Genomic DNA, 15,502 nt, shown 5'->3' with positions numbered 1-15,502 from the left:
AAGAATACAGAATGATAGAACTAGTATCACCTCTTCATTTAATAAAGGAGGATGAAGGCACAGACAAGGGAAGATGATGTGCCCCAGGGAATTCATGTGGCAAGTTGCAGATTTAGTATTCAAATGCAGGTCTCCCCATCTCCAATCCAATACTCTTTCTATTGGAACCGGAACTAGGGCTCAGGTAACTGAAAATTTTCCCCAGGGCGCCAAAATTTATTGAGTACAAAAATTAGCAACTGGATTTAGCACCTAATTAGTATGAATAAAAACAAGAAGTTACCAGATTCAGGGCATCTGAAAGCTACTGGAGTAACTAGTTGCCCCTCTAGCTCAGCTAAATTAAATATGTCTTAATTATTTATTGCAATTTTTAAAAACATCATTCATGACAAAGGTTGATTTGAGGCAACATTTCATGCTGCTTTCCCTAGGGCCTAAGTCTGCAAATCATGACTATGCTTTATACTTTAGGTTGACTGCCCCTGAGGGAGTTTGTCATATTTGGAACTTGTAGATCTCACCTTTTCCTTTATCACATTCATTTATAGTATCATAGAGCTGGAGCTGGAAAGGAGCTTAGAGAACATCTAGCCCGACCCCCTTATTTCAACTAAGGCATAGAAAGGTGAGGTGACCTGCTGAAGGTCACATAGCAAGCTCAGAACCAAGATTAATTAGAACTGAATGGGAATTAAATAAAGAACTCCTCTTCTTCCTCTAAAAACAAAAAGAGGGAGGTCTTACTAAATAATTTCTAAAGTCTCTTCCAACTTGGGTGGGGTGGTATGACTGTTACTTCAAAACCCATTCAGAATTGTCTCAGGAATAATTCCTTAGCCATGACCAAAACTATCCAAATTAAGAGTCCTAGACTCCTATATGAAAGAGTGTTCCAAATCATGAATAATATGAGAAATGCAAATCAAAACAGCCCTGAGGTTTTACCTCATACCCAGTAGATTGGCAAAGCTGGCAAAAGATGGTAATGATCAATGTTGGAGGGACTATGGAAAGATAGGCACACTAATACATTGCTGGTGGAGCTGTGAATTAGTATAGTCATTCTGGAAAACAATTTGTAATTATATAAATAAAGTAGCTAAAATATCCATGTACTTTGACAGGAGAGATTTCACCACTAGGCATTATAATTCCAAGGATGTCACTGGTAAAAAAAGAAAGTTTACATACACATCAAAATATTTATAGCAGTGCTTTTATTTTGTTTGTTTGTTTTTGTACTAAGGAACTGGGGGTAAAAAGTAGATAACCTTTTACTGGATAATTGTTAAACAAATTGTGATTGATGAACATAATGGAATATTCCTGTGCTACTAAAAGAAAGGAAGAACATTATAAATACAGATGAATAAAAAGATGGACATGAACTGATGAAAAGTGAAGTAAGCAGAGCCAAGAAAACAATATGTATATATATATATAATGACTACAACAAAGTAAATAGAAAGAACAACGTCCACAAAAGAATCAAGATTAAATGTTGTAAAATTACCAAAACAAGCTTGACCACAAAGAAGAGATATGAGAAGATACCTCTCCCCATTCCTTTGCAGGGGTGGTGTGGTTCTGTGGGTGTGGAAGATTGCATATATCAGATTTTTTAGATGTGTTGATCAATTTTGCTGAATTTTTTCTTTTTTTCCCTCCTTTTCTTTTACTTTTAAAAAAATTTCCTCTATTATACAGGATGGCTCTCTGAGAGGGGGTAGGAAAAAGATGCAGGATCTAGGTGATGTAAAAACTAAAGACATCAATAAAAATATGTTTTAAAAAAGATCTGTTGATCTCAAAACTTCAACCCCTTCTTTTAACCTTTTTTTTTTACAGGTGAAAAAGGGAGAGAGAATGCTATCCATTGTTAAGTTTAAATTTCCCCTAAAGCAGGGCTTCTTAAACTTTTTCCACTCAAGACCCCTTAAGTGCTTCTTCTTTTTCTTCTTGTTTTTGGTTGTTTTTTTTTTTTTAATAATTAATTAATTAATTTTTAGTTTTCAACATTCACTTCCATGAGATTTTGAGTTTTAAATTTTCTCTCTCTCCCACTTATCCCCTCCAATATGGTGTACAATCTGATATAGGCTCTACATATATATTTATGTTGAGCATATTTTCCCATTAGTCATGATGTAAAGAACAATTAAAACTAATGGGAGGAACCATGAGAATGAAGCAATAAAACAAAACAACAAAGGAAAAGAGGAGCAAATAGTATGCTTCCATCTGCATTCAGACTTCATATTTCTTTCTCTGGCTGTGGATAGCAATTTCCATTGTGAGTCTTTTGGAGTTGTCTTAGATTTTTACATTGTTGTGAAGAGCCAAGTCTATCAAAGTCAGTCATCCCATAATGTGGCTGTTACTATGTACAATGTTCTCCTGGTTTTGCTCATTTACTCTGTATCAGTTCATGTAAGTCTTTCCAGTTTTTTTTTTTTGATGTCTACATGCTCATCATTTCTTATAGCACAATAGTATTCCATTACATTCATATACCACAACTTGTTCAGTCATTCCCTAATTGATAGGCACCCCCCCAATTTCCAATTCTTTGCCACCACAAAAAGAACTGCTATAAATATTTTTGTACATGTGGGCCCTTTTCCCATTTTTATGATCTCTTTGGGATACAGCCCTAGCAGTGGTATTGCTAGGTCAAAGGGTCTTGAAGTAAGTTCAATCCTCTCTTTTATAGGTGGGCAGGTAGAACCTTAGAGAAGGAATATTACTTGCTGAAGTTCAGTTAGCAAGCAAGTGGCAGAGCTGGGATTTGAACTCAAATCTTTTGACTCCAGGTCTAGGAATTTCTGAAAGAATCCCTTTGCTCTTTTTGCTATAAATTTAAAAGATCTGGAGACTATCTCAAGTCTACTTCCCTTTGAGTACTCCAGCCTTCAATGATGTCCCTTTCCTGAAATCCTGTAACTCAGCTTGTACCACATAATTTAATGCTTCATAATTATATTTTCCCTTATATTATTAAGTGGTTTCATAATTATATACTGACATATTATTCTTCAATTATTTCCTGTGTGTTTATCCTTGCCCTTTTGCCCCAATTAGCAGAAGATCACAGAACATAAAATATCAGAGAAGGAAGGTGTCTTCCAGATAATTTAGGCAACACTCCCTCCCTTTTTTTTTTTTTCAGAAGAGGAAACTAAAGCTCAGAAATGTGAAATTGCTCCATCAACATCATATAGTTAGTAAGAGGTAGACTTGGGATGTAACCCCAGGTCTTTTGACTCCAGATCTACTCTAATAAGCTGCCTCTCAAGCTAGACTTCTAAGTAAGCTCTTTGAAGTCATGGAATCTATTCTACATGTTGCTAGTGCTTTCTACATCTTCAAAGTGACTTTGTGTGTGATGTATATATACCCACACACACTTTGTATTGACTTATTTCACAAAGCTTTTTCTGGTCTTCTCCCTCCATTTTCCCCCAACTCCCAGCTGTTTGTTCATTCCCCTCCAAGGTTGCTTGGAATCCTTAGTACTCTGATGACACTTAGTAGGAGCTTACTAAATGGTTGATTGAATTGTATACATATTGTATCTCCCCTCCCCCATACCCCCCTGCAGGGATTGTTTTGTTTTTGCCTTTCCAATCTCCAGTATTTAGGCAGTGCCTCATGCTTGATGGATGCTAGTTTAATGTTTATATATTCCTGAGCACACAGTGCATACTTAGAGAGTGTTGAGCTGAGTAGTTATTGTTCCATCAGCTGAAAGCATTTTAAGGACACATTTGAAGTAAAGTATAGTATAGGGCAGGGGTGGGGAACCTGCAGCTTCAAGGCCAATCTTCTAAGTCCTTGGGTGCAGCCTTTTGACTGAGTTTTAAAGATCTTTTTATTAAAGAGATTTGTTCTGTGAAGTTTGGATTCAGTCAAAGGGCCACACTTGAGGACCTATAGGGCTATATGTGACCTTGAGGGAGCAGGTTCACCACCCCTGGTATAGGGTTCCTACCCTAAGTTCTGGTGCTACAGAAAGCTTTGTGGATGCTATGGATACATTCTGGTTTCCATCATGTGTGGGCTCCTGCCTGTGACATGCCAGTCAGGTGACCCTAGGACCTGTGGATTAAATGGAAATGTCTTCAAGACAGGCCAGCCACAGGTCTGCTGCCTCCCAGTCTCTCTAGTGATCTCCATGTAATCCAAAATTGCATTGCCAGGGGTAGGTGGGTGGGGGGATGTCTGGAGGTGTTTGTTTTGCTCCCAAACAAAAAGGTCTGTGTGTGTACGAGAGAATTTCAAGGCCTAGATATGAGCCTTGGGCTCTGGTGTTTATGTTGAAGTTAAGTGCCTTCAACCATCCTTTACAGGACCGTAGAATTAAGAAGTAGGAGAGACCTTAGGGAACATCTAGTCTGAGCCTCTTATGTTACAGAGGAGGAAGAAGCTTGCCCAAAGTCATAGTACAAGAAAGTGGAAGCTGGGATTTAAACCCAAGTCTCCTTGCTACTTGAATTTAGTGGTATAAAAGACTTGAAGAGGAAAAAAAAAAAGGACCTGAAGATCATTTGACAGAGAAAGGAACCTGAGGCAGAGTAAAAGGAAAGGGAATGGCCCAAGATTACCACTATAGGTTAGCAATAGAACCATGAGGAGCCCAGCATGGGGCCAAAATTGTCTAGTCTACAATAAAAGAAACTGAGGTAGAGCCAAGAGCCAATAGCACTTCATTAAGGGGTCCATAACCTCTAATGAAGTAGACCTCATGTTCCCAGGGCTCTTCTTTTATAGGGCTTGATGCCCAGACACACAGAAGATACAGAATCTCATTGGTTGATAGACCTGATGCCTACCCTCCAGGAGGGCCAGAGATGATACATCAGCATGGGTGGTTACAGGATGGACAAGGCAGAGGTCATCTCTGATGACTAAGTAGTCGTAAGATGGGCCCCTCTTCATGTTGGGCAAGAAAGGTGGTTAGGAGGTGCAAAAATAAATTGGGGGACTTTTCCATATCACATCAAGACATCTCACCCTCCCTGGGCATGGTCATGGCATTAAGCAAAAGAGGGTGGAGGTCCCCTAGTCAGCATTCTTGTGGTTAGGCAAGTGAACCCCGGAACTTTTATAACAGGTTATTGAACAGTGAACTTATAGCTTGTTATTTACAGTTTGAGACCTTTTATAAGAAAGACTCTATCCTATCTAATTATCCCTAAGTATATGTAAAATATATATTAATATATGTAATTCTTATATATTAATATTATTTGACTAGAGTGACTAATATGTTAATAGATAAGCCTATCACTAATAATCATTCTCCCATGGAATCACACTAAACTAAATAATACTGATTGGAATAAAATAGGAGTACAATAAATCATTCCTCTAAGCTAAGAAGAGTGAGTTAGTCAATAAATATTTCTTAAGTACCTGCTATGTACCAGGTGCTTGTGCTAAGTGCTGAGGACACAAAGGAAGGTAAAAGAGAATTGTTTCCCATTTCCTGACTCCCTAGTTCAGTACTCTTTCTAGAACACTACAATGCTCTCCCAGTTTCTTTGGTCTTTCTCTACAAAGTAGCAGGATGGGTATTTAACTCCAACTCTTCTTCCTATCCAGCCACGAGAAGGTTGCAGGCTTCTGAAAGGCCTTTAGATCTAAGGTTCCTTCCAGCTAGGGAATTCTATGATTAGATGTTAGGAGGGAAGAGAGCCTGGGATCTTTGGAATTTTATCCACCCAATTCTCATTTTCAGTCTTGGTTGTAAATCAGAATAACTCAGTAACTTCTCCCATTTGGACCCTGACAATCCTTCCATTATAGTTATCAACTTCTCAGTACTCTGGGGTTTACAAAACCCTGAGAGAAAGGTTCCTGCCTCAGGGAAGATAAGGCCCTGATCCCAAGGCCAACACCCTATGCCCCAGACTAATAGCTACTAGTAGGGATGGCCCTAACCCTAAACAAAATCATAAATTAGAAACAAAGAATATTCTGGCTGGAATAGAGTTAGAATACAGAAAAATCAGAACAAGTAGGAAACTTAGAACATAGAATTTCAGAGCAGGAAGAAACCTTAGACTACAGAATGGTGGGAATGGAAGGGACACTAGAGATCTTTGAGTCCAGCTGCCTGATTTTACAGAGGAGGCAGCTGAGGCCCTAAGAGAAAGAAGGGCAGGGCAGGAATGACTCTGGACCCAGTGCTGTTTCTACATACCTCACTGCCTCAGGTTTCTGGCATGGATACAAATAAATAATAATTATAATGAGCATAGCAACTCATTTCTATAGTGCCTTAAGGTTTCCAAAGCAGTATTTTTTTTTCCAAAATAGCCTTAAGAGGTGGGGAATGCAAGTATTATTATATCCCCAGAAGAAGCTGAGGCTCTGAGCCCATTCAGGTTTACATAGCTAGTAAGTGTTGAAGATTTGAACCCTGGTCTCTAGAAATCCTGGGGCTCTCTTCTCTTCACCACTAAAAAAATGATGAGATTGAATGAGGAGATGAAGATTATGAGTCAGGTATCCATTTTATGAGACAGTTGGGGGTGCAGTAGATAGTGTGGGTCAGGACTGGAGTCAGGAAGACCTGAGTTCCAATCTGGCCTCAGACACTTAATCATTGTGTGACTCTGGGCAAATCACTTAACTCTGTTTGCCTCAGTTTCCTCATCTGTAAAATGAGCTAGAGAAGGAAATGGCATCATGAAGAATCAGACAGGACTGAACAACAACAATCCCCTTTTTATATCCAGGGTGTGGAGGAAAGGGGCATGAAAGAGAATGGTTCTCTTCCCATGCCAACTATGCAACTCTGGTCAAGACAGATGGTGAAATGGAGAGGATAGGTAGGGATAGGGAGGTGCTTTGGCTCCACTCAGTCTTGGGTTCTGCTACAAATGTCTGTAAGTTAGATGTTTGATTAGTGAAAAAGACCTTCTAACTCCTCAAAGAGATTCCTCTTTGGAATCTCTGTCATACCTGGGGAAACCTGGACCAAACACCTGCTCCTTGGAGATTGGCTCCAAAAGGGAGGTGGGTCTTATGGGGGGTGGGGGTGGGAAATGAGATGAGTTCTCGGGTAAGATAGGATTTTATGATTTTATGATTTTAGAGTCATAAGGGATCCTGCAGGCCATCTGATCCATCTTCCTCAATTTATGGATGAAGAGATTAAAGCCTTGTGGTATAAAAACAGGAGCCCTGGCTCAGGAGTCAGTCATTTATTTCTAGACTTAGTTCTGTCTTTAACTTGTTGTCAAGTCAACAAGTATATAATACAATATGATATGATGTAACAATACAATAACTAACATTTAGCTAGCACCCACTGTGTACCAGGCACTATGCTAGGCACTGTATCCAGATATTGTTGTTCAGTTGTTGCAATCATCTCTGAATCTTTGATTCTTCATGACCACATTTGGGGTATTCTTGGCAACAATGCTGGAATGGTTTGCCATTTCCTTCTCCAGCTCATTTTACCAATGAGGAAAGTGAGGCAAACAGGGTTTGAATTCAGGTCTTCCTGACTCCGGGCCCAGCACTCTATATACTGTGCTTCATCTACTAGCTGCCCCCAAAAGGGTAAAAATAGTCCCTGCCCTCAAGAAGGTCACAATCTTTGCCTATAAAATAAAGGAATTTGGACAAGATTATCTTAAGTTTCTTTTCAGCTCTTATATGATTATTGAGGTTAGTGACTCAGATTTTATTCCCAGGCATTTGGGGTTTGCCTTTGGGGAAGTTCTCTACCTGTGTTTTGTTTCAGTTTTTTCAGCTAAAGGACCCTAGACTTGGAAGTCAGAAGATGGGCCCAGCTCCAACACTTGTTAGCTGTGTGACTATAGGTAATGTACTTTATTTCTCTGAAATTAGTTTCCGCAGTTGTAAAATAAGAACAATCCATTCTGCTACCTACTTCCCTGCATAATTATGAGAAATTATGATAATAGTTGATATTTATGTAGCACATTCAAGTTGACAAGGTATTTTATATACACTACTTCATTTGAACCCTACAATTACCCTGTGAGGTAGGTACTTCAGATTCTGCTATCCCCATTTTATAGATGAGAAAACTGAGGTTTAGAGAAGTGAAATGAAATGTTTAGATTAGGTATCTGAAGTGGAATTTGAACAACGATATTCCTGACTATCTTAGCTGATATCTACTTTGTGCTAGACATAGCAGGTTGCCTCTCTGTGAAGAGGGAAACCTCTCATTGTTGGGTTGTCATGATGAAGCACACAGGGGCATTATACCAGGCTGAGGTAGTACACTTCTTCCTCCTCTGGGAAAGTAGTAAGAGGTAGCCTTCTTTTATTTAATCTGAGTGAGTGCCTCCTTCTCTTTCTGGGGCAGGGGTGGGCCTGAGATCTGAGGATACATTTCAAGAAAGTTCTGCAGAAGCTGGATGCTAAAAAGTCATTTGGTCTCCCTGCTTTGTGAAGAGGGATGCACTAGGATGATCATGGCCAACTTGATTGGATTCTTCAGCTGATTTGGTGACTAGATCCTGTTATGAATTGATTTTGTACCCTCTTTCCTTGTTAAGCTTTTTTTCTCTGAGTGGAAAACAAAAATCTTCTTAGTGGGGAAAGATGGATTGTGGTATGTGTGTGAATGCAGCCCTTGTCAAAGTAGGCAGGCCTGAAACATGACCTACCTTTCCCACCATTTCTTCCGATTGCTTGCAAAGTCTTTCTATGTCATTTTTAGTACAAAGCAAATGTTTCATATAGTCTCTGTTCCATTTTTGAAAGAGGAAGGAAGAGAAGAGAAGAGGAGGGAGAAAAAGAGAGAGGAGGGGTGGGGGCAGAAAGCAAAGGGACAAGGTCGAGCAATGAAATTCTGTTATTTAACGCATAAGAGGGAATTGGAGGGCATGCATCTTTGTGAATATATGTGCATAGTGGTACCCTACTATGTAGGGTCTTGAAATTCTATGTAGGTCTTGAAAAAAATGTACGTTATGTCAGTAAATGCAAGGTTCTCCTTGGGTAAGTTGCTTCCCCTCTGGGTCTTAGTTTCTTCTCCTGTAAAATGAGCTAAGGTCTTGTCTAGTTCTAACATTCTGTGGCTCTATGAATTACAAATGATTTCATAGTGTGGCTGAGAAATCCCTCGCTTCCTGACTCTTCTGGAGGTTCACTTTTCTTTTTAGGACCTATACCCTCTAAAAGTTTGTGTCCTGTTTCTTGGGACCATGAGCCTTAATAGGCAGATTTCATCCTTTTTTTTTTTTTTTTTTTTTTTAGATTTATAGATCTTGGGTTTAGAGTTTGGGAGATACTACTCTGTGTCTCTATGGGAGCAAAGGACTACCTTAGCAAGAGGCCAAGGACAGTGATAACTAAGGCTAACTGATAGTCCTCAGTAAGCATGGAAGGAAATCAGTTATTTTTGTATTCTGAGCTGCTAGCAGTTGCAGATTTGGAACAGAGGGTAAGGGGTTGGTGGATCTGCCTTTTTGAGGACAGATTAATAGTTCATTTACTGGACCTTTGGGAAGATGGAACCAACTGAAAAAGTAGCCAAGTTTATTGTTGCATTTGTCCTATAAAGAGTTATTGATCATCTTCTCTGTGTATAAAATTTAAATAGGCCACTGGGGATACCAAATAAACTAGACTAGACTTCATTTTCCACCCCCTATCTCTACTCTTACTCTTTCCCTACATCCTAGTTCCTATTGCCTTTCCAGGCCTTATCTCCTTTTTCTCTTCCTCCCTTATCCCCACTTCCTCATCTTTCCATTCACAAGAAAGTGGGAATAAGTTAATGAATCCAGGTCTCTAAAGCTATTATAATAATAATTCAGTTTCTGATTTGAACAGGTGGTTTTAGAAGATGAAGTGACTTTCTAAGTAGTAACTCATAAGTGTTTCCAGCATCCCTGAGCCCCCAGGTAGGAGCAAGGAAGATCTCTTCTCTGTTGCAAAACAATTTACAAAGAACTCCTTTTCTCTATCTCCCTCACTCCCCACCCCTCCTGCCTCCAACACTATGGGAGCCAGGTTAGCTGTGGATAGTTTTTCTTTTTTGTTTGAGATTTTTAAAAAATTAAGCAAATATTATTTTCAGTTTTTAAAACTCTCTTCCTCCTCTTCTCCTTGCCTTCATTAAGAAGGCAAGAAAAACAAAATCCTTTACAAATATGTACAGTATAGTCATTGAAAACAAAATTTCCATATTAACCATGTTTCTCCCCCCCCCAAAAAAAATAAAAGAAAAAAGAGGAAAATATGCTTCAGTCTGCACTCTTGCTCCATTAGCTCTCTGTCTAGATAGCATGGTGGATAGCATGTTTCATTGGGAGTCCTTTGGAATTATCCTTGGTGATTGTGTTGATTAGAGTTACTAGTCTTTCAAAGTTGATCATCTTTACAATATTGCTATTATTGTATAAATTGTTCTCCTGATTCTACTCACTTCACTTAGCATCAGTTCTTCTAAATCTTCCCAGGTTTTTCTGAAATCTTCCCCTTCATCATTTCTTTCAGCACAATAGTATTCTGTCATATTCATAAACTATAACTTGCTCAACCATTCACTAATTGATGGGCATCACCTCAGTTGCCAATTCTTTGCAACCAAAAAGAGCTGCTATAAATATTTTTGTACACATAGACCCTTTTCCTCTTTCTTTGATCTCTTTGGGATGTACTCCAGTAGCAGTATCACAAGTCAAAGAGTATATGCAGTTTAATAGCTTTTTAGGCATGGTTCCAAATTGCTTTCTAGAATGTCTGGACCATTTCACAGCTTGGGGAGAGTTTTCATCTTATGTATATATGATCCTGGGCAACCCACTTCCCCTCTCTGTTTCAATTTTTCCACCTACAAAATGATGTTGGACTAGATAACTTTTAATATCCACTCTGGCTGTTTGAGACATGACCTTTGTCTACTACCACATAGACCACGGAGACAAAGACTTATAAGGGTCATCATTCTGGGAGACCAGGTTTCCTGTGCCAAGGGACCAGCCTAATCACCCAACCCCTCCACCCCCACCCTCTTTGTGGTCTGTTCCACAAAGATAACTTCGTAAACCAATCTGAAAGAGACTTGTTAGAAAGCAACTGGGTAGGAAGTCAGGTCTGGGAGTTAGTTTCATCATGAACAAAACTGACAAGTTTGGTAGAAGAGGTTTTTCTCCCCTTTCCTCTTCTTCCCATTAGGTCATACCTCATACAGTCCTTTATTAGCCCCTAGCTCTGCTGTAGCCTGAGCAGGAGAGGGTGCTGACTGCTGATTTAACAAGTTTATGTTACCACTTTTACTTTTTGAGGTAATCCAGGGCTGTGATACAATTTAACAAATGGGAGAATTCTTGTTTCACAACTTACTGTCTCAGTTGGGGTGAAGAAGTTGGGCCTTTTAGGTAGGAGTTTTAAGACGGGGAGATTTAACCACTGGGTCAGCTCTAGGGAGGAGACCAAGATGTTTACTTCTCCAAGAAAGAGTAGGAAGAGTTGATCATATGCTATGGCATCCTGTGGGTAAGTGAGTTACATTTGTAAAGCACTTCTCTATCTTCCCATTTGCCATTTCTCCTGAGCTCCCCTCTCTCTCTTTTCTGAAGCAGATTTATATAATTACTCTTTTAGGGATTAGCACTTTTTCATGGACCCTTCATAGACGTGGATCTCAAGAAATAGAAGAGATCTTAGACCACAGAAGGGCCATAGCAAGATGGGCCTTTAGCATGTGAAAAACATAAAGAAATGAAAGGGACAGTAGAGACGGGATACTCCAGGGCCTTCTTTCTACAGAGGAAGAAACCAAGGCCCATAGAGGTGTGGCTTACTCAGGGTCACAAGGCAAAACAGTGAGAGAACTGGGACTAGAACCCAGGTCTTCTGATGACCATGCCAGGACTTTTACAACAACACCATGCTTCATCTTAAGCCCTGAGACCCATGCTTTGTCCTTAGAGCTTTGTGGTTGAAACCACAGAGGTGGGGTTTCTCTTCCATGTGACCCTTTGAATAAGAATCCTGTCAGGGGCCTTTTATGCTCTGCTGCATCATTTCTAGGTACTGTACTAGGTTTAACAATTATAGCGTACTCCCTCTTTAGAATATCATATTTTGTCATCAAGCTTTTCAAAGCATTTCATGTTTATTTTGTTCTAGGAAAAACTTTACAAGGGAGTAAAACAGGCAGTAGGCTATTGAAAAGGACCCGGGCTCTGGTTTTGTCTGTTCTGCAGCTAACTTGCTGTATGACCATAGGCAAGCCACTTCCCTTTTTTAAGCTCTCAGCTTCCCCATCTGTAAAATTAAGGGGTTGGATCTCATTTTTATAGGTGATTTAAGTTCCCTTTTCCACTCTGACAATTTACTTCCATAGGTGTTAAAATAATAATCTCCATTTAATAACTGAGTCCCAGAAGGCTTGCCTTGTCCAAGTACTAGTTAACTAGTTAACTGGGACTTGGGAATGCAGGCATCCTCCTTTTAAGATCCATGACAAAAACAGGAGGGCCTCGGGCAAGAGAATTTGGCAGGTAAGACTGTGGAAGTGTTGGGAGAGATGGTCATTCAGAGTCCAGGTGGTGACTATTTCTACCTGTCCAGGTGTGTGTGTTAGGGAATAATTTCTAAGTAGCAAGGAAAAGAGCTGAGCATTTAAGCTTTTTTGTTGGGGTTCTTTGCCCTGGCCTGCGGTGTGACTTTCCTGGAAACCGTTACCCTCTCTGTGCCTCAGGCTAATGATTTCATATTGCTCCTACTCTAGGATTTGGACGGTCGAGCCAACAAAGTTTCCTAGGCCAGGAGAAAGAGGTTTTGTGAACTCTGAAGAGTTCTAAAGAGTAGCTCTAAACACTCTAGAAAGTCCTCTATCCCTCTGTTCCAGGACTGGAAGATTTTTTCCGCAGGAATTTTCCTTGCTGGGGGGTGGGGAAAGTTTCAATGAACTATTTCAAATTTCCCTCTCTCCTTCCCCTCCAGCCTCCGCCCCATCAATTCTTGGGATGCTGAGTGGTTGGCATCTGGGGCTCCCCCCTCCCTCGGCTAGGGGCGGGGCTAGGCGGGGAAGGGCTTGTAAGGGCCTGGGACTCCGCCCCCTCCCCACCTACTTCAGCTGCCCCCTGCTCGCGGCTTCGGTCTCTGCGCACCGCCCACTGTGCTCCGAACTTCTTTACCGGAGCCCTCCTGTTGGAAGGGAAGGGAGGACTCCAGCACCTGGAGAGTTAACCTGCTGCCAAGTAAATATAGCTTCGAGGTCGTTGCTTTGAGATTCGAGACCCGGGAAAAGTCAAGCCTGAGGATCTTGCAAACACCACGCGCAGCTCAGTGCTCCGCAGTCCAGCCGGCCCAGCGGGCAGCACTGAACCGCACCGAACCTTGCACCACATTCCCATTCTCACTCCGACCAGTGGAGCAGGTGAGCACGCCCCCAACTTCCCTGGATCCCAGCATGGTGGGAGGGTGGGTGGGGCGGGCTGGTGGCATGTGGACTAACTTTTTCCTTGGGACCCAAATATTGAGGGGCAGTCTAATTGCCCTTCAGGGTGGGAGGGAGGTGAAGGGTACCTTCCCATGGGAAATAAAGGACATCCGCCTGCCCCCAACCCCCACCCCACTCAGAGGTGCCGGGGTTTCCGCCTAGAGGGTAGAGGGAGGGGGATATTGGTCTCTCCAGTAAGTGGTAATGAGAGAGAGTAAGGAGAAGCATCCATCCTGGTGAGAGAGGAGCTGAGGAAGAAGAGGGGGAAAGTGAGGTGGGTATGTCTACTTCCTTGCCACCTCCACCTCCAAGAGAAAAAGGGGGAAAAGTGGGGTGTTAGCTTTACCAACCCTGAGGGATAAAGACGGAAGAAGAAGGGTGCTTTCCCTGCCTCCCTCCCCCCACCCCTCCCTGGGAAAGATGAGCCATATCCATCCGGGGCGAGAAGGTAGAATAGAGAAAAGGGGATATCTGCCTGCTTTTTCTGCCACAGACAGAATGAAAATTCTTATTCGAAAAAAGGGCTTTTGCCCTAAGGGGCAAAGGGTACCTGTTGCAGAGGGGTGTCCATTCCCACACAAATAATGTCCTTTAGAGTGGGGGAAGGGAAATGAGAAAATGAAAAAAACTATATTTCATTGAGGGAGGTGGTGAGGGGACACCTCAATGTTGAGAGAAGAGGCCCATATTAACTTGGAAGAGAAAGGGGGCAATAGGGTATTGAGAGGGGAGAAGAGAGTCAGCCTTCTTTTGGTGTAGGAGCTCAGTTAATCAGGAAAAGGAAAGATGTTTGGGGGAAAGTTGCTCCAGGGAGCATCGTGGGAGGGAAGAAAAAAGGGTCTTTCTTTAGGCTCAAGACGGCAAGGGGCTTGGATAATAGACAGAAGCTGGATTCAGTAGATTGAAGATTCAAGATTGAATTCAAGATTCAATAGAGGACTATTTCCAGTCTCAGTCTTTCCTATTGGCTAATCCATTTCACTTCTCCTTTAGGCCCACCTGGGGCCTCCGATGGGGAGGGGAGGAGGTGGGGCTCCTGGGGCTTAAACATTCAGACCCTCTAAGAGTCCCAACTTGTGAATTCTGTAGCTCGAAAGACATTCCCAAACTAAGTCACTTATACTTCCTTGGGTTCTTAATGTAGTCCTGCCTATGTGCTCTGGGGTAGGGGAACAGATAGAACTCTTAAAACAGATTGGAAAAGGAAGGCAGAGATGTGAGGAGTGGAAGTGGCTGACAATAATAGAAATAATCATTTATAAGGAGCTTGAGGGTTTACAGGTCATTTTCACATGTGTCCATGAATTTGATCTTATAACTGCATGGGAGTACAAGCATTGTCCCCATTTTGCAGATGATCAAGGGCTGGGCAATTAGAACTTTTATTTCTATAGCACTTTTTAAAATTTATAGAATGGATTCCTCACAGTCCTTTGAGCTAGGCAATAATACTAGGATCATTTGTCCCCATTTGGAGATGAGGAAAATGAGACATAGAGGTGGAATGAGTTGCTGGACCCCACCTCAGGTGTTTGGCACCAGGGCCACTTTCCACTGTAGTGCTTCCCTTAGGCAGTCGGGGAAGACAGGATCACTCCTTGTTTGTGCTTGTTGCTTGGGGAAAGTTTTTGAGGAGAGGCTGGAAGAAGTTTGAGCAGTGCCCTTTTGGATGGGGAATGGAGGCAATTTGGGGGGCTAGTGGGTATCCAATCTTAACTTAGAGTTGAAGCAGCAGGTGTGTTGTGGGGAGAGGTTCCGGTTCCCAAGGAGCCTGTTTGGAGTGGAATCCTGACTTGGTCAACTGGAAACTGCCAGAGTTAGGTAGATAATGTAGTGAAAGGAACTGCTTTTTGAGCCAGGAGGGCCTGGGTTTCAATACTAGCTCTGCTCCTTACTAGGGTGACCATGGTAAGTCAGTCACTTAAGCTCTGGGCCTCAATTCTCTTTTGAGAATGAAGGACTTGGCCAGAAGATGGCTGTCTCCTTCCACTTCTAGCTCCCAAGATCTTAAATTTGTTACCTTTTTAATTTGGGAAGGCAAGTGGAATA

At 41.5% G+C, this 15,502-nt stretch overlaps 1 protein-coding gene across 1 annotated transcript in view; it reads left to right on the top strand.

Annotated features, from left to right (window-relative positions):
- Window positions 1–13,140: 13,140 nt before the first annotated feature.
- DNMT3B (DNA methyltransferase 3 beta) overlaps window positions 13,141–15,502 on the top strand; it is a 68,506-nt gene continuing 66,144 nt past the window's right edge. The window contains exon 1 of the mRNA XM_027867889.1: window positions 13,141–13,390. The gene's annotated coding sequence lies outside the window, so the exon portion shown is untranslated. The remainder of the gene's footprint in view (window positions 13,391–15,502) is intronic.

Source organism: Vombatus ursinus, unplaced genomic scaffold (assembly GCF_900497805.2).
Source record: "Vombatus ursinus unplaced genomic scaffold, bare-nosed wombat genome assembly UNPS02014786.1, whole genome shotgun sequence".
Lineage (NCBI taxonomy): Eukaryota > Metazoa > Chordata > Mammalia > Diprotodontia > Vombatidae > Vombatus > Vombatus ursinus.
Note: the sequence above shows the minus strand (reverse complement) of the source record. Positions and strands in the feature narration are given on the sequence as shown.